Raw genomic sequence first — 25,209 nt, 5'->3', positions numbered from 1 at the left:
ACCCGGCACGCCCACCAGGGGCGAGGCTCTGCCCACCAGGGGGCGATGCTCTGCCCATCCTGGGCATCACCATGTTGCGACCAGAGCCACTCCAGCGCCTGGGGCAGAGGCCACAGAGCCATCCCCAGCGCCCGGGCCATCTTTGCTCCAATGGAGCCTCGGCTGCGGGAGGGGAAGAGAGAGACAGAGAGGGAAAGCGCGGCAGAGGAGTGGAGAAGCAAATGGGCGCTTCTCCTGTGTGCCCTGGCCGGGAATCGAACCCGGGTCCTCCGCACGCTAGGCCGATGCTCTACCGCTGAGCCAACCGGCCAGGGCCGGTTTTATTTCTTCTAAGGATCAAGAAAGTGAAAATGGTGATCAAGAGTATTTTGATAAGATGCATGAGGAAATGGTTGTAGAATCTGAAGAGTCTTCTTCTGATGCCAAGTAGTCATTAACCCCTTAGCAGTTTAGTCAACCCGAAATAAATGACTTAGTAAGAGATTTGGGCCTATCAAAGAAAGCAGCTGAGTTATTAGCCTCCAGGCTTCAAGAAAAGAATGTACTTCACCAGTCAGCTAAAGTATCCCATTTCAGGAAGCGTGAAGATTTTTTTGTGGACTTTTTTCCAAAGACAAATACTTTGTTTACTGTCATGATATCAATAGTCTTCTCAGCCAGCTAGGTGTTACCACTTACAGTCCAACAGAATGGCAGCTATTTCTTGACAGCTCTAAACGGAGTCTGAAATGTGTTCTCCTACACAACAGTAATGTTTATGCAGCGGTTCCAATTGGTTATTCAACTCCTCTGTGAGAAGATTATAATGACATAAAAATTGTCCTTGACTTACTGAAGTATGAGGAGCTTAACTGGATCACTTGTGTGGATCTTAAAATGGTAAATTTCCTGCTAGGACAACAGAGAGGTTTCACGAAGTATCCTTGCTTTCTGTGTTTGTGGGACAGCCGAGTTTGGGAGAAACACTGGACACAGAAGGACTGGCCGAAACATGAAGCTCTGGAAATAGGGATGCAAAATATTGTGAATGAACCTGTATTTAATCGAGACAGGATCATTTTTCTCCCACTTCACATCAAACTTGGCTTAATGAAGCAGTTTGTTCAGGCTTTGAATAGTGAAAGTGAATGCTTTCAACATATTATTTCTGCTTTTCCTGTCTTGTCTTTCGAAAAGATAAAAGCAGGTGTATTCGATGGACCTCAATTCAAACCCATACATGATGAAGAATTTGCCAGGAAGATGAATAAGGAGGAGAAAGCAGCATGGCAGTCTTTTGTGGCAGTTACAAAGAATTTCCTTGGCAACAAAAAAGCAGAAAACTATGAACTTTGGGTTCAAAGGATGCTGTTGGCTTTCCATGACATTAGATGTAACATGAGCGTTAAGATTCACTTCCTGAACAGTCACCTTGATAAGTTTCCCAAAAATCTTGGAGCTGTTAGTGATGAGCAGGGAGAATGCTTTCATAAAGATCTGAAGACAACGGAAGAGCGTTATCAGGAGCAATGGGACAGAAATATGATGGCAGACTACTGCTAGAGCATCCAACAAGATTATACTCAACAAGTACACATATGCAAGAGCTACAAACGCAAATTTTTGCCTGAATAGAATTTAAAAAAGTTTTGTGCAAGTTTTATGATTAAAATAAGTGTTTTAATATGTTCTATCTCAAAACTATAGACAAATTCTGATGCAATCATATCTTTTAGTGTATTAGTGTATTTATTGCATTATATAAATTATTATAATTCACAAAGATGATGCCCAAGAAGACATTCTACTTCATTATGTTAAACTAAATGTTAAAAATTTTACAATAAGATGAAAACCTAATATCTTTTTTTTATTTTATTTATTTATTTTTAGAGAGGAGAGAGAGAGACAGAGAGGGAGAGAGAGGAGAGAGAGACAGAGAGAGAGAGAAGGGGGGAGGAGCTGGAAGCATCAACTCCCATATGTGCCTTGACCAGGCAAGCCCAGGGTTTTGAACCAGCGACCTCAGCATTTCCAGGTCAACGTTTTATCCACTGTGCCACCACAAGTCAGGCCCTAATATCTTGAATTACAAAAAAAACTGTAGCTTACAGAGAAAAACTAATGTCAGATTTGAGATCAGCACACTCTAATTAGGTAAGAGCAAGTGTTTTTGTGGATGCAACAAGAATTTTGTTCCCCAGTGTAACAGTTATAGATATGTTTACTAGATAACTGTAGCTATGAAGGAACAGTACTTCTGAGTATATAATTGAAAGGTCATGACCAGTGCAACTGTATACACTTGAAAAAACCTCTGGAGGGAAGAAGCAGGTTCCTGAAGTCTGCTCAAGGACACTTTTGCAACAGGTTTCCCAAACATAATTAAGGAAATTACTGCTTGTTTCTCTTTGGAAATGCCTTCAGGTGTATTATTATATATATAAAAAAATTCATTGGACCACCTGAAGTCACATAGGAATTCAACAGAAAACTAAAGACACATATGAATAATTCGGCTCATGACGCTGTCAATTTCCAAAGGAACACCAGCCAAAGAAAAAAAAAGTTCTTTAAAATTGCTCTGTACAGAGGAGGGATCAAAGGGACCAGAGGAAAAGAAGACAGAGGGAAAGGGGATGATAGGATGGGATAAACCTGAAGGGAAGGGGGCAAGGGAGATTTAGAGGGGAATACGGGGGAGGGGCAATGCAATTGGGGTGACACTAGAATCTATGTAAATACAATACAATAAATTAAATATATATATACACCACAAAAACAAGTTGCTCTGCTGTTTCTCTGATAGTTATTAATATTTAAACAACAGTTGCTGGGTTCCAACTATTTGACATACTCTGCTGAGAGTATTCAGATATACTTTTTTTTTAAGGTGCGAGGAAGGGAGATAGAGACTCCCTCAAACACCCCAACCGGGATCCACCTGGTAAACCCCGTCAAGGGCCAATGCTCGAATCAACTACGCTATTCTCTTTGCCCAAGCCCCACACTCAAACCAATAGAGCCACTGGCTGCAAGAGAGGAAGAGGGAGAAAAGGAGAAAAGGGAGGGGAAGAGAAGGAGATGGTCACTTCTCATCTGTGACCTGACTGGGGATCAGACCTGGGACTTCTGCAAACCAGGCTGATGCTCTATCTGATGAGCCAACTGGCCAGGGCTGTCTTCACATATACTTTCATGAGAAAACAGAGGGTCAAAGAACCCAAGTAACTAAATTAAACTTGAAACCTAGTAATTAGCAGATTTCAGGTTTTTCCCCATTACAAATCCAGTGCTCTTTCTATACCACCACATGCAATTTATTTATGATTGTAAATTATGGCTGCTAGCATGCTACTAAAGAGTAAATGATACTCTTTAAAGAACAGTTTACAAAGTTAAAATTATGTGAAAATGCTTTCCAACATATAAAGCGTTAGGTATTCATTCTGTGATGTTAGACAAACCTGCATTCAATCCTTGCTTCAGCATCTACTTATCGAAGATCTGTTATGCATTGAATGATAATATATGCAAAATAGCACAGAACATAGTACACAGTAAGCTCACAAATATTAGCTCTTACCATTATTATTTTTTTTTTTTTATTTTTTTTTAGGCCACAGTGCCTCTATTATTCTGGTATATTTGTGTGTCCTAGAATTTTCATTTGGCAACAAGTGGCTTTTTTTTTTTTTTTTTTTTTTCTGAAGCTGGAAACGGGGAGAGACAGTCAGACAGACTCCCGCATGCGCCCAACCGGGATCCACCCAGCATGCCCACCAGGGGCCACGCTCTGCCCACCAGGGGGCAATGCTCTGCCCCTCCGGGGCGTCGCTCTGCCACGACCAGAGCCACTCTAGCGCCTGGGGCAGAGGCCAAGGAGCCATCCCCAGCGCCTGGGCCATCTTTGCTCCAATGGAGGCTTGGCTGCGGGAGGGGAAGAGAGAGACAGAGAGGAAGGAGGGGCGGGGTGGAGAAGCAAATAGGCGCTTCTCCTATGTGCCCTGGCCGGGAATCGAACCCGGGTACCCCGCACGCCAGGCCCACGCTCTACTGCTGAGCCAACCGGCCAGAGCCAGCTCTTACCATTATTAAGGTTTGGCGAAACTGAAACCTTCATAAATTGCTAATGGGAACATAAAATGGTACAGTGTTTATGGAAAAGTCTGGAAATACCTCAAAAGGGTAAACATAAAATTATCATATGACTCAGTGATTACTTTTTAAGGTATATACAGAAGTAAAAATACATGGCCTCACAAACAATGTGTACATGAACAGTCATAGCAGCACTATTCCTAATAGCCAAAAAGTGACAAACATTCCAGTAATTATCAACTAATGAATAAATAAAATGTGGTTTAACTCATACAATGGAATAGTATTTGGCAGGAAGAAGGAATGAAATACTGATACATGTTACAGTATGGATAAACCCTGAAATCACTAGGCTAAGAAATCTGACACAAAGGCCACATATTTTATGATTCCATGTATTAAAAATGTCTAAAATAGGCAAACCCCTAGAGATAGAAAGTAGATCAGTGGTTGCCAAGGGAATCGGGAGGGGAGTTGTGATTAGCACTGATTGTTAATGGGTACTCAATTTCTTTTGGGGGTGATGAAATGTTCTGGAACTCATGGTCACAGTTGCACAACATAGTGAATATACTAAAAATCAATGAATATATGGCAAATTTAATGTTCTGTCAATTCAACAAAGCCAATAAATATTAAAGATTAAATCTTTAGTTTATTTTTGAAAAATAAATAGAGCAGGAGAAAAATATCTAATCCTGTCAATCCTTGACCAAATTAAATGATAAAAGATGGCCCTTATGACTTCCTAAGGAGTAAAAGCAATGGGTCTTTTTGAAATTGCCATTTAGTTTGAGACCATCTGTTGCCAAACATACTTACTTTCAAAAGATTTTTAAGCACGTTACTAGAGACCAAGAGACAAAGATTACTCCTATCTTTCCTTTACTTTTGAGGGGAAAATGAATAAGGTCATTTTCTATTGAGGGGCATGGAAACACCCTAGAAGAGACACATTAGGTTATGTTTTACTGAAGGTCATTATCACTCAAGTATTGAGCCCTAGAAAATACTCTTTGCTTATTTTCTTTTTTTGTATTTTTCTGAAGCTGGAAACGGGGAGAGAGAGTCAGACAGACTCCCGCATGCGCCCAACCGGGATCCACCTGGCATGCCCACCAGGGGCGATGCTCTGCCCCTCCGGGGCGTCGCTCTGCCGCGACCAGAGCCACTCCAGCGCCTGGAGCAGAGGCCAAGGAGCCATCCCCAGCGCCCGGGCCATCTTTGCTCCAATGGAGCCTTGGCTGCGGGAGGGGAAGAGAGAGACAGAGAGGAAGAAGGGGGTGGTGGAGAAGCAAATGGGCGCTTCTCCTATGTGCCCTGGCCGGGAATCGAACCCGGGTCCTCCGCACGCCAGGCCGACACTCTACCGCTGAGCCAACTGGCCAGGGCCCTCTTTGCTTATTTTAAGAAACATTTATTTTTATATTTTAACATTTCTTAAAATTAAGAGTCTTTTGAAATCAATGATTATATTCAACATGAGGGTATTTCTTTTTCTTTGAAAAACTGTCTCTTAATAATTATGTGGCCTGCAGTGAAGAAATCACACAAAGAAAAACAGCAATAATGAATTACCATCTATGTGTTAGAAATTTATTATTTATAATTTATTAAAAACTGGCTTCCCATTACTTTTCAAGGCCTTAATATGGGCAGGAGCAAGGCAGCAGAAAAGCAGGGGCACAGGTACTGAATTTGTTGAAGGCAGAAATCTGTTTATTCACAAGGGTATTCATTATCCATAGCTAAGGTATCTGAAATTGCTCATGTGGTATCTAAAATCATTAACAACCACAGGAAATAGAGGAGTTTTATGGAAATATGAGTTTATTGGCAGAGAAATTTCTTTGCGACTCACCAAGTAAAAGGGATACGAAGCTTGATTAAGGCTAGGGCCTGTCTGACTAGGCAAAGAGTTAACAGGTCCTAGCAGAACTGCTAGTTGAAATTTCCACTCACTGGGTTTTTGGTTTGTTTTTTTTAGGAGGGTAATTCTGCCTTAGAAATAAAGTCACCAGCTAGATTTTCAGGTCCCTTTACATTTTGGGTAATACTGGAAAATATATGTTGACAAATGCAGGATACAGCACAATAAATGCCCTTGGTTGAGTTGCTAGATCCCTCTTTCTTTCCCTCTCTTATCAGTTACTAAGACTTATTTGATTATAACTTTCTAATAGGTCTCATATCTACTCTCTCCTTTCCATCCCTATTACCAAAACCGTAACTCAAGTGTCTTTATTGCTCAGAGTTTATCACAGTAACCTGCTTTCAGATGACCCGAGGCCTCCACTCACTGGCACTCTCACTAGGTACTTCATATTACAGTGAAGCTAAGCTATTATTGCCTATCAAATTTCTACTCATTCCATAGGTCTTAGTTCAACTGTTTTAGGGAGACACTAACCAAAGATGACAGATGCCAACGCTAACTGATTTGTGGCAGCAGTGTAGTCTGCTAAGTCTACGCTTAGCAGGAAAAGCTTAGACTGGTAACAACTGCTATGAGCCAAGGAAAAATACTCAACAGATGCCAGCTATCTACTCTGGATTTAAACAGAATTTTATATTAAGTATTTTCCACTGACTTCAAACAAAAAGAAAAAAAAGAAACAGCTCTCTGCAACATACACACAAAGGTGCCACAAAGAGAAAGATAAAAGATCAAGAGCCATGTATCAGGAAGGTAAAAATTTCCACCAGAAAACTACCTATGTAGCTAATGAGTACAACAGAGAAATACAGAGTTAAGCTTATTAACAACCAAGTGAAAGAAAACTCAAATTGTGTAAATGATTTATTAATTTATCTGATATCAATACATTAAAGATGAAAAAAAGCATTCAAGATGCTTACAATCTATAAGAAAGGAAAACGTGAGAAGCAAATCACAAAGTCCTGGGCTTGAATGCTAGCAGCTATTTCTAGCACTGTGAGACCGACCACCGTATTTCCACATGAATAAGACGCACCTTAATTTTGGGGCCCAAAATTTAAAAAGAAATTATTACATAAAGTTATTGAACTCAAGTTTTATTCATCATAAAATTCATACTACTCCTCATCACTGTCAAAACTCCCATCCATTAGCTTGATCTTATCTGCATCTGATGACAAATCACTGTCTTCATATATTGCTTCGTCCTCAGTTCCATCTATTGCATTTGAAATGCCACACTTCTTCAATGACTTGACAATGATCTCAATCTTGATATTATCCCACAATCTTTTCACCCAAGTACAAACTTCTCCTATAGTTGGTTTCTTCACTCTTCTTGCTGATATCAAATTGCCCCCAGAAGACTTCATCCATTGGTTCCATTCATTTCTCATGGCAGCTTTGAAGAGTTTGTTAATGGTGACATCAAGTGGTTGGAGCTGGGATGTCAAGCCTCCAGATATGATAGCAAGTTTTGTTTGTTTGCTCTGCAGCAATCTTCTTTGTGTCTTTTGTTATGTGTGCCCTGAACTGATCAAGCACCAATAGGGCAGGTTTGTATAAGAGCCCACCTGGTCTCCTTCTCCAAACTTTCTCAAACCAGATCTTCATCCCATCCTGATCCATCCAACTCTTGTTCTGAACATGGACAATCACTCCTTGAGGAATGTCTTCTTTTGGCATTGTTTTGCATTTGAAAATCAGCATTGGAGGCAGCCTGGTTCCATCAACACAACAAGTTAGAACAACTGTATAATGGCTCTTTTCATGTCCACTTGTCTTCACAGTTAGTTTTTACCTCCTTCTTATCAACAGTTGTTACCTGGGACATCAAATTGAAGGGGGGCTTTGCCCATATTTGGGATCTGTCCCAACTCAAACTGATGTGTCCTCCAAAATTGAATGACAAAACGATGAGGCATCTTTTGGGCAAGTCTGGTGCCTGTATGTTCCATTTCATGAATCTGAAGCATCAATTGTGTCCTCTTTTGAATTTAGTAACTTCTTTTTCATCAACAATTCTTCTTGCCTCATGCCGAACCATCTTTGTGGACACAGGAATTCCAATTGCCCTTTGCTCCTCAATCCACATCTTCAATTCCCTCTCTAAATCAGGCCATTTGGCTGACTTGCCTTTTATGGCCTTCTTCAGTAGGATTTCTTCTTCCCCTAGCCAGTTTCAGATTGATTTCTCAGTTGGAGGAGGACCAAACATACCTTCAGCAGCACAATTTCCATTCACTTGTGCAAACTGGATCACTTTTAACTTGAATTCAGCACTGTACGAAAATATTTTCTGGGTGGAATGTGGCAAAATGTAACCTACTGTAATATACCGGTAACAAGTGTGGAAACAATGAACGCAAAGACAAGCACAGAAAATTAGGAAATTCAAGTTAAAAAAAAACTACAACCAGTGTATGAGATGCACCCAGTTTTTAGACCCACAAATTGGGGGGGGGTCTTATACATGGGGAAATATGGTAGTTTGTCAAAATCGACTTCGTTGTGCATAAAATGAGGATAAAACTATTTCAAAGAGGAGCTATATAAAGAAAGAAATACAGTGCCTGGTACATAAGTTAACATTCAATATAAAAACCGTTAACAGTTTCTTTAATGGAGTTATACATAAATCCATGAAGGAACACCTTTCTAAGAAAAGGCCTCAGTCTTCAAAGAAAGTAACCTTCAGCTGAGATCTAAAGGATAAGTTTTCCAGGAAAAACAAGTTGGTAGAAAGGCATCCAGGCAGAAGATAACACTATGTGCAAAAACTCTTGAGGAATGAAAAAGACAGCATGTTCTGTGAATGGAACAGAATATTATTAGCAGTATACACAGGAGAGAATGTCATTAGATGCGGCCTAACAGAAGTAGCTCAACTATGAAGAGCACTGAATATTATGACAGAGTTTTTGGATTTTTAAGTCTTTGTTTTTTATTTATTTATTACAGAGACAGAGAGTGAGTCAGAGCGAGGGATAGACAGGGACAGAGAGACAGGAACGGAGAGAGATGAGAAGCATCAATCATTAGTTTTTCATTGCGCTTGCAACACCTTAGTTGTTCATTGATTGCTTTCTCATATGTGCCTTGACCACAGGCCTTCAGCAGACCGAGTAACCCCTTGTTGGACCCAGCGACCTTGGGTTCAAGCTGGTAGACTTTTGCTCAAACCAGATGAGCCCATGCTCAAGCTGGCGACCTTGGGGTCTCAAACCTGGGTCCTCTGCATCCCAGTCCGACGCTCTATCCACTGCGCCACTGCCTGGTCAGGCGAGTTTTTGGATTTTTAAGTAAAAGAGAGCCACCAAGTAATTCTGAAAGTGATATGAATTACTTTAAATTTTTAAAATTGATTTTTAGAGAGAGAGGAAGGGAGAAATAAAGAGAAGGGAAGAGGAGGAGGTGGAAGGTGAAGGAGGGAGGGAGAGGGAGGGAGAAAGGGAGGGAAAGGGGGGGAGAGAGAGAGAGAGAGGGAGAGAGAGAGAGAGAGAGATGGATATTGATTTGTTGTTTCATCCACTTATGCATTCATTGTTTGAATTTTGTATGTGCCCTGACCAGGAATTGAACCTGCAACCTTGGTGTACTGGGATGGCACTAACCAACTGAGATATCTGGCCAGGACTTTTAAAACTGTGTTTTAAAAGGTCACTCCTGTAGCAGAGAGTAGTGGAAGGGTGTAACCTAAAAGCTGGAAGACCAATTAGAAGGTGAATGTTCAGACAAGAGATGATAAAGTCCTATAGTGTGGTTGCTGCTATTAAATAAATTGTATTATTAGCCTGTACAGGCAGTGATGCTGTGGATAGAGTATCAGTCTGGGATGCTGAAGACCCAATTTTGAGACCCCGAGGTCGCCGACTTGACCACAGGCTCACAAGCTTGAGTGTGGGGTCACTGGCTTAAGTGTGGGATCATAAACATGACCCCATGGTTACTGGCTTGAGCCCAAAGCCGTTGGCTTGAGCAAGGGGTCACTGGCTCAGCTGGAGCACCCCTGATCAAGGTACACATGAGAAAACAATCAATGAACAACTAAGGTGCCACAATTATGAGCTGATGATTCTCATCATTAGCCCTTTCTGTCTGTCCCTCTCTCTCAAAAAAAAAACACACCCCAATTAATTAGTTTAATAAATCATATTATTAGTATCTTTTATGTACCTTAAAAATTAGGTAATAATGTAAGCTTTAAAAGTATCTTCAAGGTCCTGGCTGGTTGTCTCAGTGGATAGAGCATTGGCCCACTGTGCGGAAGTCCCAGATTCGATCCCCAGTCAGGGCACACCTAAGAAGCAACCATTGGCTTCTCTCCCCCACAGTCAGTGAGGATCGAACCCCCTCCCACAGTCAGTGGCTCTACTGGTTTGAGCATCAACTCCAGGCGCAGAGGATAGCTCGGTTGATTTGGTTGATTTAAGCAAAGGCCCCAGACAGGAGTTACTGGGTGGATCCAGTTGGGCACATGTGGTGTCTGTCTAATTTCCCTCATCTCACTTAAAAAAATAAAAAGGGTATACTCAATATTATATATCTTCAATAATACTTTTACTCTCAAAGCCAATATGTCAAACATCATTTGGAGTGCATTTCATACATTACTTCATTAAATTCTCATAATTCTGCAAGATAAAATGTTATTTTCTCCATTTGCTATCACTGCATTTTGTCAGTTTTACAGATGAATCAACTTTGGTTCAAACAAGTGAGATAAAGTTTCCTAAGATTAACATAACAGGGCTAAGGAGTCAAGAAATGTATCCAAATTTTCTAACACCAAAACTCTAACTCATTCCAGCTTACAAACCTCATTTTGTACCAATAAGTACATCAGTGTAATGTTTAACATTAGGTTTAGAATAAATAATTAAATGCAGTAATCTTAAGTTCAATGATTCTATGTTTCTTACAAAAAAGAATATTTTTATGAGAACGGCAAGAAATTTTTGGAAACTGACAATCATTGGGAGTTGTTTCATCAAATTATAAATCCCTTATTAATTGAATAAATTTGTACTAGTTTTTTACTGCTGTGTAATAAAATACTAAAAATTTAGCATCTTAAAACAATACCCATTTATCATCCCAAAGTTTCTGTAGGTCAGAAGTCCTGTATAGCCCAGCTAGGCCGGGTTCTCTCTCTATAGTCTTGCAAAGGTGCTACCAAGGTTCTGTCAGAGCCGTGTTCCTCTCCAGAGGCTCTGGGCAAAAACCAACTTCCAAGCTCATTCAGATTGTTGGCAGAATTCATTTCTATTTCATGTTTTCTATGTGACCCTCAACTTTCAAGCAGGCAAACGTGGTGAGTACTTCTAATAGTTCAAGTATCTCTGACTTCGGCCTACCTCTTCTGCTTTTAAGGACTCATGTAATTTATACTGGGCCCATATGGACAATGCAGAATCATCTCTCTATCTGAAGGTTGACTGATTAGTAAGTTATTTACATCTATAAAGCTCCTTTTGCCATATAATATATTCATGAATGTAACAACAAGGAGCAAAGACCATAAGGGTCAAACTTTTGCCTACTCATGTAACCCATTATCAACTATTCTAAATGCCTTCCATAAAAAAATCACTGAGCCTGACCTGTGGTGGCACAGTGGATAAAGCGTCGACCTGGAAATGCTGAGGTCGCCGGTTCGAAACCCTGGGCTTGCCTGGTCAAGGCACATATGGGAGTTGATGCTTCCTGCTCCTCCCCCTTCTCTCTCTCTCTGTTTCTCTCTCTCTCTCCCTCTCTCTCTCTCCCTTCTAAAAATGAATAAATAAAAAATTAAAATAAATATTTTTAAAAAAAATCACTGAGCCTGACCTGTGGTGGCGCAGTGGGATAAAGCATCGACCTGGAACGCTGAGGTCGACGGTTTGAAACCTTGGGCTTGCCTGGTCAAGGCACATATGGGAGTTGATGCTTCCTGCTCCTCCCCCTTCTCTCTCTCTCTGTCTCTCTCTCACTCCTCTCTCTCTAAAAAAATCAATAAATAAAAAAAATCACTGAGACCATTTCTCTAAGTAAGCTTTAATGTCAAATTCTTCCTACGTTATCATTATGGTCTACTTATATCTTTCACATTCTCTTTCTAAGTATTATTCTTTAAAAGGTAAGAGATCAATGCTTATCTACTTTTTACAAGTCATATTCTTTATCACAAACACTGAAAAATGAGAAAAATTTAAAGTATATTTGCATAACCCAAAACTGCTTTATCCTGATACCACACTGCACTAAAAGCACTGACATTTTGCCTGGCATTATCTTTACTTGTATGCCTACTTTAGTCTTCTTTCTTTACTGAACTTGAGAACCATAAACATCAGTGTCTCATATATCTCCTGCAGTACCTTACCAACTCCCTTACAGAATAGGCCATCAAAAAATGTTTACCAAACAGGTGGATAAAAATCTGCTAACTTTAGCAACTATGGATTTAGTTAATCATATTTATGGTCAGAGCCTGCGTTAAATGAGTTATGTACAGCATCATCCAGCTTTTCTGCTAGATAACTCCACAATACATACTAAAATGTTTCAGGGGTTGAAGAAAAGAGCCACAAAAGAAAACCCAAAAGCAAACTAGAGGTAGATGAAACCAAGAAAAGAGATTTTAAAGATTCATCTGTAGATGTAGTTTAGTAAACAAAAAACAAAGACTGCCCACTGAATCTGACAACATGGCAAAGGCTCATTTTTTAGTGGCCCAGTGGGGGCAGAAACCAGATGGGAAAGATCACGAAGACAGTAAAAAAGCAAATACAGCACATGTTGACAATTCTTGAGAAACTTGACAATAATATAATGAAGTTATATTCTTGATTCGCTATTACTATTTTTAAATGAAATGTCATTCAAAAATTTTCAAATAGACATTTTATAAGAATTAACAAATTTCAAAGAATAGTATAGGAAGTACAATGTTATTATTACCACAACAACCAACAACCATGATGGGGTGAAATTCCACATTACGTTTGAATCTAAGTAATCCCACCAATTAGAAAGTAAGAGAAAGTTTACAGTACAGTTTCTCCCTCTAACATTTTTTATTTGGGAGCCAACCACTTACCAAATCTAGGCAATAACACGAGTAAATAGGGTCACTTTTAAGTTCCAAGGGAGGTGTAGCACACATTCAAAATAAAATACGTTGTTTATTTTGAGAAATTCAAGCAAATTACTGGTGAAACTGACAGAAATTTCCATAAATTTTATTTTCCAAGGTGTCTTTCACAACCATCGTTACTACAGGATGATTCATAAAACTCAGATTCAGGACACCCTTCTTTCTCAATATTCTTTTCTTTTTTTTTTACTTTTATTAATTTTTAGAGAGGAGAGAGAGAGAGAGAGAAGGGGGAGGGAGGAGCAGGAAGCATCAACTCCCATATGTGCCTTGACCAGGCAAGCCCAGGGTTTTGAACCGGCGACCTCAGCATTCCAGGTCGACGCTTTATCCACTGCGCCACCACAGGTCAGGCATCAATATTCTTTTATGTTCTAACTGGAAAGATGTGCCAAGTCACAGAATTACACAACTTATTTTTCAGGATCAAAATCTTATCACTTTTATTCCTTAGTCTAGAAATCACTACAATCACATTCCATAATAATTTACAGAGGCATATAATAATAAAACCAAATTTTTAATAATTCCAAAATATCCTTATGTCAATAATACCTGAGTGTTTGTATCACTTAAAATTCTATCAATCTGAGTTACTAAGAATTTAAGAAAGATCTAGAATCCCAGAAATGATAGGGTGTTTTTTTTCCTTTTTTTTTTAGCAAGGAGGGGAGATAAACCCAGAAACAGATAGATAGAAAGGGAGAGATGAGAAGCATTGCTTCTTCATTGTGACACTTTAGTTGTTCATTGATTGCTTTCTCATATGTGCCTTGACCAGAGGGCTCCAGCAGAGCGAGAGACCCCTTACTCAAGCCAGCGACCTTGGGCTTCAAGCCAGCAACCTTTGGGCTCAAGCTTATAAACCCACACTCAAGATGGATGAGCTCAAGCTCAAGCCAGGAACCTCGGGGTTTTGAAACTGGGTCCTCAACATCCCAGGTCGACACTCTATCCACTGTGCCACCACCTGGTCAGGCTAGAAATAATGGTTTATCTCTCCATTTTACTAAACAAGTGAGCTCATAAAACGCTGCATGTCAACCAATTTTAATAAATTCTTATGTTGACAACTGCAAACTTTATAAAAGTAATAGTTTTCAACCTCTCTACCCCCTTTTTATTAATTAGCAATCACTTTCCTTCAACAAATAATTTCACAGGTTGTTATAAACTGAACTGTATCTCCTCAAAATTCATATGTTTAAACCTTAATACCCAATGAATGTATCTGAAGATGGGGTCTTTAAGGAGATAAGCTTAAGTGAGGCCATATAGTAAATCCCTAATCCTAAAAGACTGGTGTCTGAGACCAGAGATCTATTTCACATACTCTAACCAGGAACTATATACGAAGAAAGAAATGACATGTGAAGGATACTACAGAATAATATGAAAACACTGAATATCAGTGACGAGATTGAGGGGGTGAGATAAGCATGCACACATACACACTACATACAATTTCTGTGAGAAAAGTGTTCATTCATTCATTCATTTCATCCATTTATTGATTCAACAAATACTTAGTGAGCACCACCTATGGGTAAGACACTGATTCAGGTGTTAAAAAGGTAATAAAGAATGACAAAAATCCTTGCCCTAACAGAGTTTTTATTCTTGTAGAAGAGCAGACTTAAAAAGCAAACCAACATAGCCTGACCAGGCGGTGGCAGTGGATAGAGCATCGAACTGGGATGTGGAAGGACCCAGGTTCGAGACCCCGAGGTTGCCAGCTTGAGCGTGGGCTCATCTGGTGTGAGCAAAAAGCTCACCAGCTTGGACCGAAGGTCGCTGACTCGAGCAAGGGGTTACTCGGTCTGCTGAAGGCCCACGGTCAAGGCACATATGAGAAAGCAATCAGTGAATAACTAAGGCGTTGCAACGAAAAACTGACGATTGATGCTTCTCATCTCTTTCCATTCCTGTCTTTCCCTGTCTATCCCTCTCTCTGACTCTCGCTCTGTCTCTGAAATAAATAAATAAATAAATAAATAAATGCAAACCAACATAGTGATTTTAGAGAATGATACATACTATGAAGAAAATAAAACAAAGTGATATATTAAAATAGTGGTGGGCCCTGGCTAGATGGCTTAGCAGATAAAGCATCCTCCTGGCACACCAAGGTCGCACACGGTTCAATCCCTGATCAGGCCACGTACTAGAAACAATCAATGAGTACACAACTAAGAGGAAGAACTAAGTAGAAGAGCCAGTTGATGCCTTTCTCTCTCTCCCCCCATGCCCTTCTTTCTCTCTCTGATCAATGGATAAATTAAACAAACAGATAAAAAAAATGAGTGAGTGAGTGAGTGAGAGTGAGTGAGTGAGTGATGGAAGACAGGAAAAGGTATACTTTAATCATATACAAAGAACCAAAGAGCCAGAAACAGCATGACCTTTCTAGAAACCAAAAATAGTTCCGTATCGTAGAATATAGTGCATATTGATGAGGCAAACAGAATAGCAAGAAAAGAATGCAGAGAAAATAAATCAGGGACCATCCAATTACCAACTTTGTTGTCCCATAAGAAATTAATTTCCCAATCAGAAGACAAGGACTAATACATTAAGAGCTTAAAGCAAAAGAAACAGACCTTTCTAATTTTCACTTTATCATTGTAACTGTTTCAAACAGACTGGGAGCAGGGAAACCCACCTAGAGGTTCCGACAATAATCCAAGTGAGAGATAATGACCACAGCTAGGAGAGAGGCAGTAAGGATTGAGTACACTGAGTTGAGAGAGATTAAGGAGGCTAAATCAATCAGGGATTGGTAATATACTAGACGTGAAGGACAAAGAGAAGTCCAGAATGACCAGCAGGTTTCTGTTTTAATGACTGAATAGATACTAGTACCATTATCAAGACAATAAACTCTAGATTACTAAAAAAAAAAACTATAAAAGTAATGATAGTTCTTTCCAAATTCTGGTTATCTTTTACTAACTTGGACACATGATCAAGAATAAGTATTTATTTCTCTTTAGATCTTAGTATCTTCATTTGTTAAATGAGAATCTCAGAGGGAAATGTAGGTCAAGATTTAGTTTGGAAAATGAAAAAGGACTCACCAGACCAGTGGTGGCTCAGTGGATAGAGCATCAACCTGGAACACTGAGGTCCCAGGATTAAACCCTGAGGCTGCCAGCTTGAGCATGGTCTCATCCAGCTTAAGCACAGGCTCACTGGCTCAGCTGGAGCCCCTCCCCCCCAGTCAAGGCACATATGAGAAGCAATCAATGAACAAGTAAAGTGACGTAACTATAGGTAATGCTTCTCATCCCTCTCCCTTCCTGTCTTTCTCACACACAAAAAAAAAGAATTAAAGAAACAAAAAAATTGAAAGAGAAAGAGAGAGACAGAAAGAAAGAAGGAAAGAAAAGGAAATGAAGAAAAGAAAGAGGAAAGAAGGAAAGAAAGGAGAAAGAAAAGAAAATGATTCAATAATTGTTTTTCTTTTTATAAATTCATTGATTTGAGAGAGAAAAAGAGAGAAGGGGGAGTAAAGAATGAGAGGCATCAATTCATAGTATTTGCTTCTGAGGGTACCTTGACAGGGCAAGCCCAGAGTTTCAAACCTGCCGAACTCAGCATTCCAGGTCAACATTTTATCCACTGCGCCACCACAGGTTAAGCTCAAGAATGATTTTTTTTCAAAGAAAACTAGATAGAAGGTGACGGAGGACCATCTGACTCTGGGCGATGGGTATGCAACATAACTGAATGACAAGATAACCTGGACATGTTTTCTTTGAATATATGTACCCTGATTTATTAATGTCACCCCATTAACATTAATAAAAATTTATTTTAAAAAAAAGAATGATTTTTTTTTTTTTTAAGAAACAGTAAGAGGAACAGATAGGAACAGACAAACAGGCACCTTAGTTGCTCATTGACTGCTTTCTCATATGTGCCTTGGGGGGACAGGGGGCTCCAGCCGAGCCAGTGACCCCTTGCTCAAGCCAATGGCCTTAGGTTCAAGTCAGCAACCTTGGGCTTCAAGCCAGCAACCATGGGGTCATGTCTATGATCCCACACTCAAGCCAGCAACCCTGCACTCAAGCCGGCAACCTAGGGGTTTTGAACCTAGGTCCTCAGCATCCCAGGCTAGTGCTCCATCCACTGTGCCACTGCTTGGTCTGGCTCAAGATTGATTTTTGACCCTGGCTAGGTAGCTCAGTTGGTTAGAGCGTCATCTCAATATCCCAAAGTTGTGGGTTCAATCCCTGGTCAGGGCACATAAAAAGTCAACCAATGAATGAATAAATAAGTGGAACAACAAATCAATATCTCTCTTGTGCACATAAGCTCTCAAATCAATTTTTAAAAAAAGAATGATATTTGAAGTTTTTGATTTGGGAAAGTAAGTTGGGGTGTTGATGCTATTTAACAAATGGTATCAGTCAGGGCACTCCAGGTTATGCTGCAGTAACGAATTCCCAAATCTCTATGGATTACAGTATTTGTTAGTAAACTATTACCCACAGACTGAATGCTTAGTTTTATAAACAAAGTTGATTGGAACACCAGAATTATTCATTCACTTAGAAATTGTCTGTAGCAGTGAGAGGCTATAAGAACCACTACCCTAAAATATTTAATATCTAACTCTCTAAGAAATAGTTTGCCAACCCCTACATTTACAGCAACAAAAGTTTATTCCTGGGCTATATTATATGTTAATGACAGTTTGGCAGTGGATCTTCTACCTAACCTTTTCCTCCCAAAATGAGTAACATTACCTAAAAACTAACAGGCATCACAGCAAAGGGAATAGAGAATATGCACTGTTCTTAAAGTTTCTGCCCGAAAGTGTTACCACATCTCTTTTCCTTGCATTTCACTGAACAAAGTTACATGGCCATGCCTGACTTCACCAACACGGGGATATATACTCTTCCCAATGGGAGGGGAGCCAAACCTTTTGCAGTTGTCCCACTCAAATCTGCAAACTTCCCCACTTTCCTGAATTTATGACCACTCAGGAAGAGTTCTTATTTTCTAACCTCTTCTACACAGTGTGATCATGGGACTGTGCTCTTCCCAACTGAACAGAAGTAATGTGTACAACTTCTGCCTCCTTTCTTAAAAGAAAGCTGCTTACTTGGATTTTTTTTTCTTTCCCTGTCCTGCAGCTGAAGTACTTTCCACAACACAGAAAAGCAAAATGCCCTAGGGTGAAACAATGAGATAGAAGAATCTGGATCCCTAAATAATCTCATGGAACACAGCTGCCCCAAGAGTCTAGAGCAGTCAGATTGTTATGACAACGATATAAATGTATTTCTCATATATATGCCATTGTATTTGGAGTAATTTTTACAATTGTTTAGTCTCTACCCTAATATCGACGCACTCTGGAGTAAAGATGTTTTAATACGTAATTGAGTAAACTGGTGTTGGAACTAAGAAGATTGAAAATAAAAATGAGTCATTAGCATATAGAGTAAGTCACAGGAATAGATAAGATCATCAGGAAGAAGATACAAAATGAGAATAGAGGAGGGTCTAGAACAAAGTTCTGCAGTACAAAACTTAGGAGCTTAGACAAGAAGATCTGGTAAAAGAGACTACTAGGGGTAGAAGGAGAATCAATATTGCAGTAAAGAAGCCAAAAGAAGAGAAAGTTTCAAGGAAAGAACAACCAGATAAACAGAAGATAGGAAATAAAAAGTATCATTTGAATTTAACAATAAGTACCTGCTCAAACCCTTGAACTATTAAAAAAAATTTTGGAATGAAATGGTGCAGAAAGAAGGGGGGAAAAAAATCAATGAACTGAGGAGTGAATGAGAAGTAAAGAAACAGAGCAGCAAATAAAATTATTTCAAGAGGTTCTGGCTCCTCCCCTACCCCTTTTCTCTCTCCTTAAAAATCAATAAATAAAATCTTTCAAAAAAAAAAAAGGCCCTGGCCAGTGGCTCAGTGGATAGAGCATCAGTCTGGTGTATGGATGTCTCAGGTTCAATCCTCCAGTCAGAGCACACAGAAAAGGCGACCATCTGCTCCTCCCCTCTTTGCGCTCCCCCTTCTCTCCCTCTTCCCCTCCTGCAGCCAGTGGGTCAGCCTCAGATGCTAAAAATAGATTGGTAATCGAGCATCAGCCCCAGATGGGGCTGACAGGTGGATCCTGGTTGGGGCACATACATACAGGAGTCTGCCTCACTATCTTCTCTCCTCTCACCTAAAAAATAAATAGACAAAAAGAAAGAATGAATGAATGAATGATGAATGAATGAATAATAAATAAATAAATAAATAACGGGCAGAGGGCCCTGGCCAGATAGCTTGGTTGGTTGGAGTGTTGTCCCCAAGCACAGAAGTTGCCAGTTCAATCCTTGTTCAGGATACATACAGGAACACACTGATGTTCCTGTCTCTCTCTCTCTCTCTTTCCCTTCCTCTCTCTCTAAAAATCAATAAAATAAACATTTAAAAGAAAAAGTGGGCAGAGGACCTGAACAGACACTTCTCCCAAGAAGACTTACAAATGGCCAATAGATATCTGAAAAGATGCTCAACTTCACTAGCAATTAAGGAAATGCAAATCAAAACCATAATGAGATTCTACCCAACAGCCGTTAAAATAGCTATTATCAACAATACAGGTAATAAGTGTTGGAGAGGTTCTAGAGAAAAAGAAAACCTCATTCACTACTGGTGAGAATGTAAAGTAGTATAGCCACTTTGGAAAACAGTATGGAGGTTCCTCAAAATATTAAGACTAGAGTTACCATATAACCCAGCATACCTCTCCTGGGCACCTGAAACAACTCCAAAACATTTATTCACAAAGATATATGGCCTGACCATGTGGTGGTGCAGTGGATAGAGCGTCGGACTGGGATGCGGACCCAAGGTCACTGGCTTGGACCCAAGGCGCTGGCTCGAGCAAGGGGTTACTCGGTCTGCTGAAGGCCCACGGTCAAGGCACATATGAGAAAGCAATCAATGAACAACTAAGGTGTTGCAACGAAAAACTGATGACTGATGCTTCTCATCTCTCTCCGTTCCTATCTGTCTGTCCCTATCTATCCCTCTCTCTGACTCTGTAAAAAAATTAAAATAAAAATAAATATATATATATATATATATATATGGATACCCATGTTCAATGCAGCATTATTCATGCTAGCCAAGACTTGAAGACACCGAAGTGTCCTTTGATAGAGGACTGCATAAAGAAGGTGTGGTACATACATACTATAGACTACTACTCAGCCATAAGAAAAGATGAAATACTGCCATTTGTGACAACATGTATGACCTTGAGATTACCATGCTAAGCAAAACGAGTCAGAAAAAGCTAAAAACCATATGATTTCACCCATATGTGGTATATGAAATTGTAAGTCATAGACAGAGACAACAGTTTGATGGTTACTAGAGGGAAGGGGATGAGGGGTAGTAAAAGATAAAGAGAGTCAAATATATGGTGTTGAAAGAAAATTTGATTTTGGGTGATGGGCACACAATGCAATATACAGGTCATGTATCATAGCACTGTAGACTTGAACCTATATAATTTTTATTAACCAATGTCACCCCAATAAATTTAATCAAAAGAAAAAAAAGAAAAGCCCAAGCCCATTTGACTTCACTGCTAAATTAATTTTTTTCTTTTTAAAAAATTATATTTAGCCTGACCAGGTGGTGGCACAGTGCATAGAGTGTCGGACTGGGACATGGAGGACCCAGGTTCGAGACCCTGAGGTTGCCGGCTTGAACAAGGGGTCACTCAGTCTACTGTAGTCCCCGGATCAAGGCACATATGAGAAAGCAATCAACGAACAACCAAAGTGCCGCAACAAAAAATTGATGCTTCTCATCTCTCTCCCTTTCTGTCTGTCCCTATCTATCCTGTTGTCTCTGCCACAAAAAAATAAATAAATAAAATTATATTTATTGATTGATTTTGTGAGACAAAGGGAGAGAAAGACAGAAACATCCATTTGTTGTTCCATATACACATTCATTTATTGGTTGATTCTTGTATGTGCCCGGACTGGGAATCGAACCTGCAACCTTGGTATATCAGGACAATGCACTAACCAACGTAGCTACCTGGCCAGTGTCCCACTGCTTAACTGTAATAAGTGGTTAATGAATTAACACTAATACCTCATAAACCCTTGCAAAAAAATAAAAGAGGAAACATTTCTCAACTCATTCTATGAGGCCAGTTTTATTACCCAGACACCAGTACCCGACAAGGACATCTCAGAAAAAGAAAACAAATATCTCATATGATATTTCTCAAAAAAAACCAACAAACCAAATCTGGCAACATATAAAAAAGATTATGGCCCATGACCAAGAAGGATTCATTGCAGGACTGCAAAGTTGCAACATATAAAAATTAATCAATGTAATATACCATAATAATAAAAAACAAAATCCACAGGGTTATCTCAATAGATGCAGATAAAAACATCTGACAAAATCCAACACCTATCATGACAAAAATACTCAATAAACTAGGAAAAGAAAATTTTGATAACGTGTATGTGTCTATGAAAACCCCTGGCTAATACCACACTAAATGCTAAAGACTAAAAAATTCCCTTCTAGGATCAGGAACACGACAGGATGTCTGCTCTCACCGTTTCTATTCAACATTATACCAAGGTGCTAGTGAGGGAAATTATGCAAGAAAAGAAATGAGGACATCCAGCTTGCAAAGTGGGAAGTAAAAATAGGTTTGCAGACGATATAATCTTGTATACACAAAGTCTTAAAAATCCACACACAAAAAAACCATTTGGACAAATAGATGAGTTTGGCAAAGTGCAAGATATAAGATCAATATACAAAATTAAGTGGCATTTCTATACGCTAGAATGATCTGAAAATGAATTAAGAAAATTCCATTAACAACAGCGCCAAAACAACAAAATATTAAGGAATTAATTGAACAAAATAAGTGTATGACTGGACTCAGAAAACTACAAACATTTCTGAAAGGTATTAAAGACCTAACTATTTTAAAAGACATCCTGTTTTCATGCATCAGAAAACTCCCTTTTGTTAAGAAGCCAATATTCCCCAACTTTATCTACTGATTATACATAATCTCTACCCCAATCCAAGCTGGAATTTCTGCCAAAATTGACAAACTGATCCTCAAATGCATAAGGAAATGCAAGTAATGCAAAATAACAAAAACAAACTTGAAAAAGACAAACAATTTCAAAATTTGCCACAAAGCTACAGTAATCAAGGTAACAGAGTACTAACATAAAGAATGACACACTGTATAAGCCAACAGAATAAAGACTTCAGAAATAATTTTTATTTTATTTATTCATTTTAGAGAGGACAGAGAGAGAGAGAGACAGAGACAGAGAGAGAAGTGAGAGACAGGGGGGAGGAGCTGGAAGCATCAACTCCCATATGTGCCTTGACCAGGCAAGCCCAGGGTTTTGAACCGGCGACCTCAGCATTTCCAGGTCGACGCTTTATCCACTGCGCCACCACAGGTCAAGACTTCAGAAATAAACCCTCATATTTATAGTCAACTGACTTTCTACAGAGATGTCAAGGCAATACAATGGGGAAGAGAGAAGAATCCTACCAACAAATGGCAATGGAACAACTGCATAACCACATGCAAAAGAATATATATATTTGGACCACAACCTCACACATAAACAAAAATTAACTTAAAATGCATCATAGATCTCAATGTAAGAGCTAAAACTGCAAAACTCTTAGAAAAAAATAGAGGATTAAATCTTCATGATCTTGGGTTGAGCAATGTTTTCTTATATATGATGCCAAAGCACTACCCACAAAAGGAAAAATAAATTGGACTTCATCAAAATTAAAACTTTCATGAATCAAAGGATATTACATAGAAAGTAAAGAGACAACTCAGAAAATGGGAAAAATTGCTTCCAAATCATATATCTGTTAAGAATCTAGTATACATTCAAGGGTCCAGAATACATTTTTTAAAAACTCTCAAAACTCAATAACCAAAAATCCCAACCAATAAATAATGAAAAAGAGAATATTTTTCCAAAGATTTACAACAGCTAAAAAGCACATGGAAAAAAATGCTCGTAAGGGAAATGCAAATCAAAACCACAATTAGATAACACTTCACACCCACCAACATGGTTAAAATAAATCAATTAGTAACCCATAATAAATGCTGATGAGGAGGGATGTGGATAAGTTGGAATTCTCATATATTCCTAATGGAAATTTAAAATGTTGCAGCTGCTTTGAAAAACAGTCTGGCAGTTTCTCAAAAAAGTTAAACAAACTCTAGCTACATGCTCAAAAGAAACGAAACCACATGCCTACCCAAACACCTGTACATAAATGTTCACAGCAATACTATTCACAATAGCTAAAAGATGGAAACAAGCCAAATATCATTAACTGTTAAGTGGATAAATAAATATGGTATTATCCATGCATACAGTGGAATATTATTCAGGCATAAAAAGAAACAAAATTCTGATACATGCTACAACACAAATAAACCCTGAAAGCGTGCTCACTGAAAGAAGCCAGACACAAGGGGCACATATTACGATTCTGTTTATATAAAACATCTGAAAGAGGCAAATCCATAGTCAAAAATAGATTAGTGGTTGCTAAGGACTCAGGGAAGGGAGAGCAATTACTAATGACTTTGGAGTTTCTTTCTGGAGTAATAAAAATATTCTGGGTTAGGTAGTGATGACTGTCCAAACTTGTGAATATATAACTGCTCACAAAATTAGGGGATATTTTATAGCTTCATATTTATTTTGAAATATCACCTAATTTTTGTGAGCACTATATTTTTTAAGAAGCAAAAGGATTGTACACAGTCAAAGAGCAAATTTTGTTATGTAATTATATCGCAATTAAAAAAAAAGAAAGAAAAGAACCAGAATGTTTGGTTACAACCATAAAACAGAAGGGATTTACAAAATCATCTCATCCATATCTCACATTTTACAAAGAAACTAAGACACAAGGGGCAAAGCAAATTATCCATGGTTCTGAGGTTCGTTAACAGTAGAGCTGGAATTTGTATACAAAATATTTTCTACCTTAGTTCTAAGAAAATGGAAGCAAACAGATCTACTTTAATAAAAAGATCTATTTACAAAGGGCTGTACGCTTTAAACATATGTTAAAATCTGTGTCCTGATATTCTACCACCACTTTTTAAGATCCGGGACCTTGATTCCTAATCATTAATAAGTATTTTGTTAAAGGCAAAACAGCAACTTCACTGGTATTTTAAAAAGCACTTTGAATAGCTAAAATCTTGCTCAACTATCATTCAAAGTTTAACATATTTCAGATATTTAAACACTAGTTAACCAGGGTTTTAGAAAATCCCATAGCACTAAACTTTAAAAATATAGATACATTGAGTTTTTCAAAAGATGCAACCATCTTTGAGAGTTTGGGGTATTTCCTCTCATTGAATCTAAGGAGAATTTTGGTTGCTTCAATCAACAGTGTAGTGAAAGTGACCTTTCCAAATTCCTGACCCAAAGAATCAGTGAGCTGACTAAAATGATTATTGTTTTATGTAACTTAATTTGGAGTGGTGTGTTATACAGCAAAGATAATTGGAACAGCACATGTGACTTTTATAATAAAAATAAGCAACCTGTTTCCTTTTTTCATAGCACTCTATAATCATATATATTCCCATATAAAAAATAAATAAAACCAGATATGAAAATAATGTGTGTGTATGCATACATACACACACAAGAAGACAAGAAGATTACATGGACTTTTAATCACCTAAAAATATAACCTAATATTCTGGTATGTTACAGAATTCAAAACACTCACAGAAGACATCATGAAAGTAGGTATATACATCAGCTTAACCTTCCAAAAACTGTGTGGTTCTTAAAAGTTTAGATGCAAGTCAAGGTAATTTTTTCTAAATGGTCTTGCCTTTAATAGGATTTTTCCTAAACACACTGTTTTCTGATTACCTAAGTTGTTCTCATTAAGGATAGAATTGGCCTTGTAGGTAACTAAGAAGTCTCTCATACTGACCTAAAGTCCTTTGGAC

The 25,209-nt window shown here is 38.7% G+C and overlaps 1 protein-coding gene across 3 annotated transcripts in view; it reads right to left on the bottom strand.

The window, feature by feature from the left end:
• The window catches only part of RSF1 (remodeling and spacing factor 1), a 187,945-nt gene that overhangs the window by 95,509 nt on the left and 67,227 nt on the right, over positions 1-25,209 (bottom strand). The window lies entirely within an intron of this gene.

The sequence above is a fragment of the Saccopteryx bilineata genome, chromosome 1 (assembly GCF_036850765.1).
Source record: "Saccopteryx bilineata isolate mSacBil1 chromosome 1, mSacBil1_pri_phased_curated, whole genome shotgun sequence".
NCBI lineage: Eukaryota > Metazoa > Chordata > Mammalia > Chiroptera > Emballonuridae > Saccopteryx > Saccopteryx bilineata.
The sequence above is the reverse complement of the archived record's forward strand: the minus strand, read 5'-3'. Positions and strand labels throughout refer to the sequence as shown.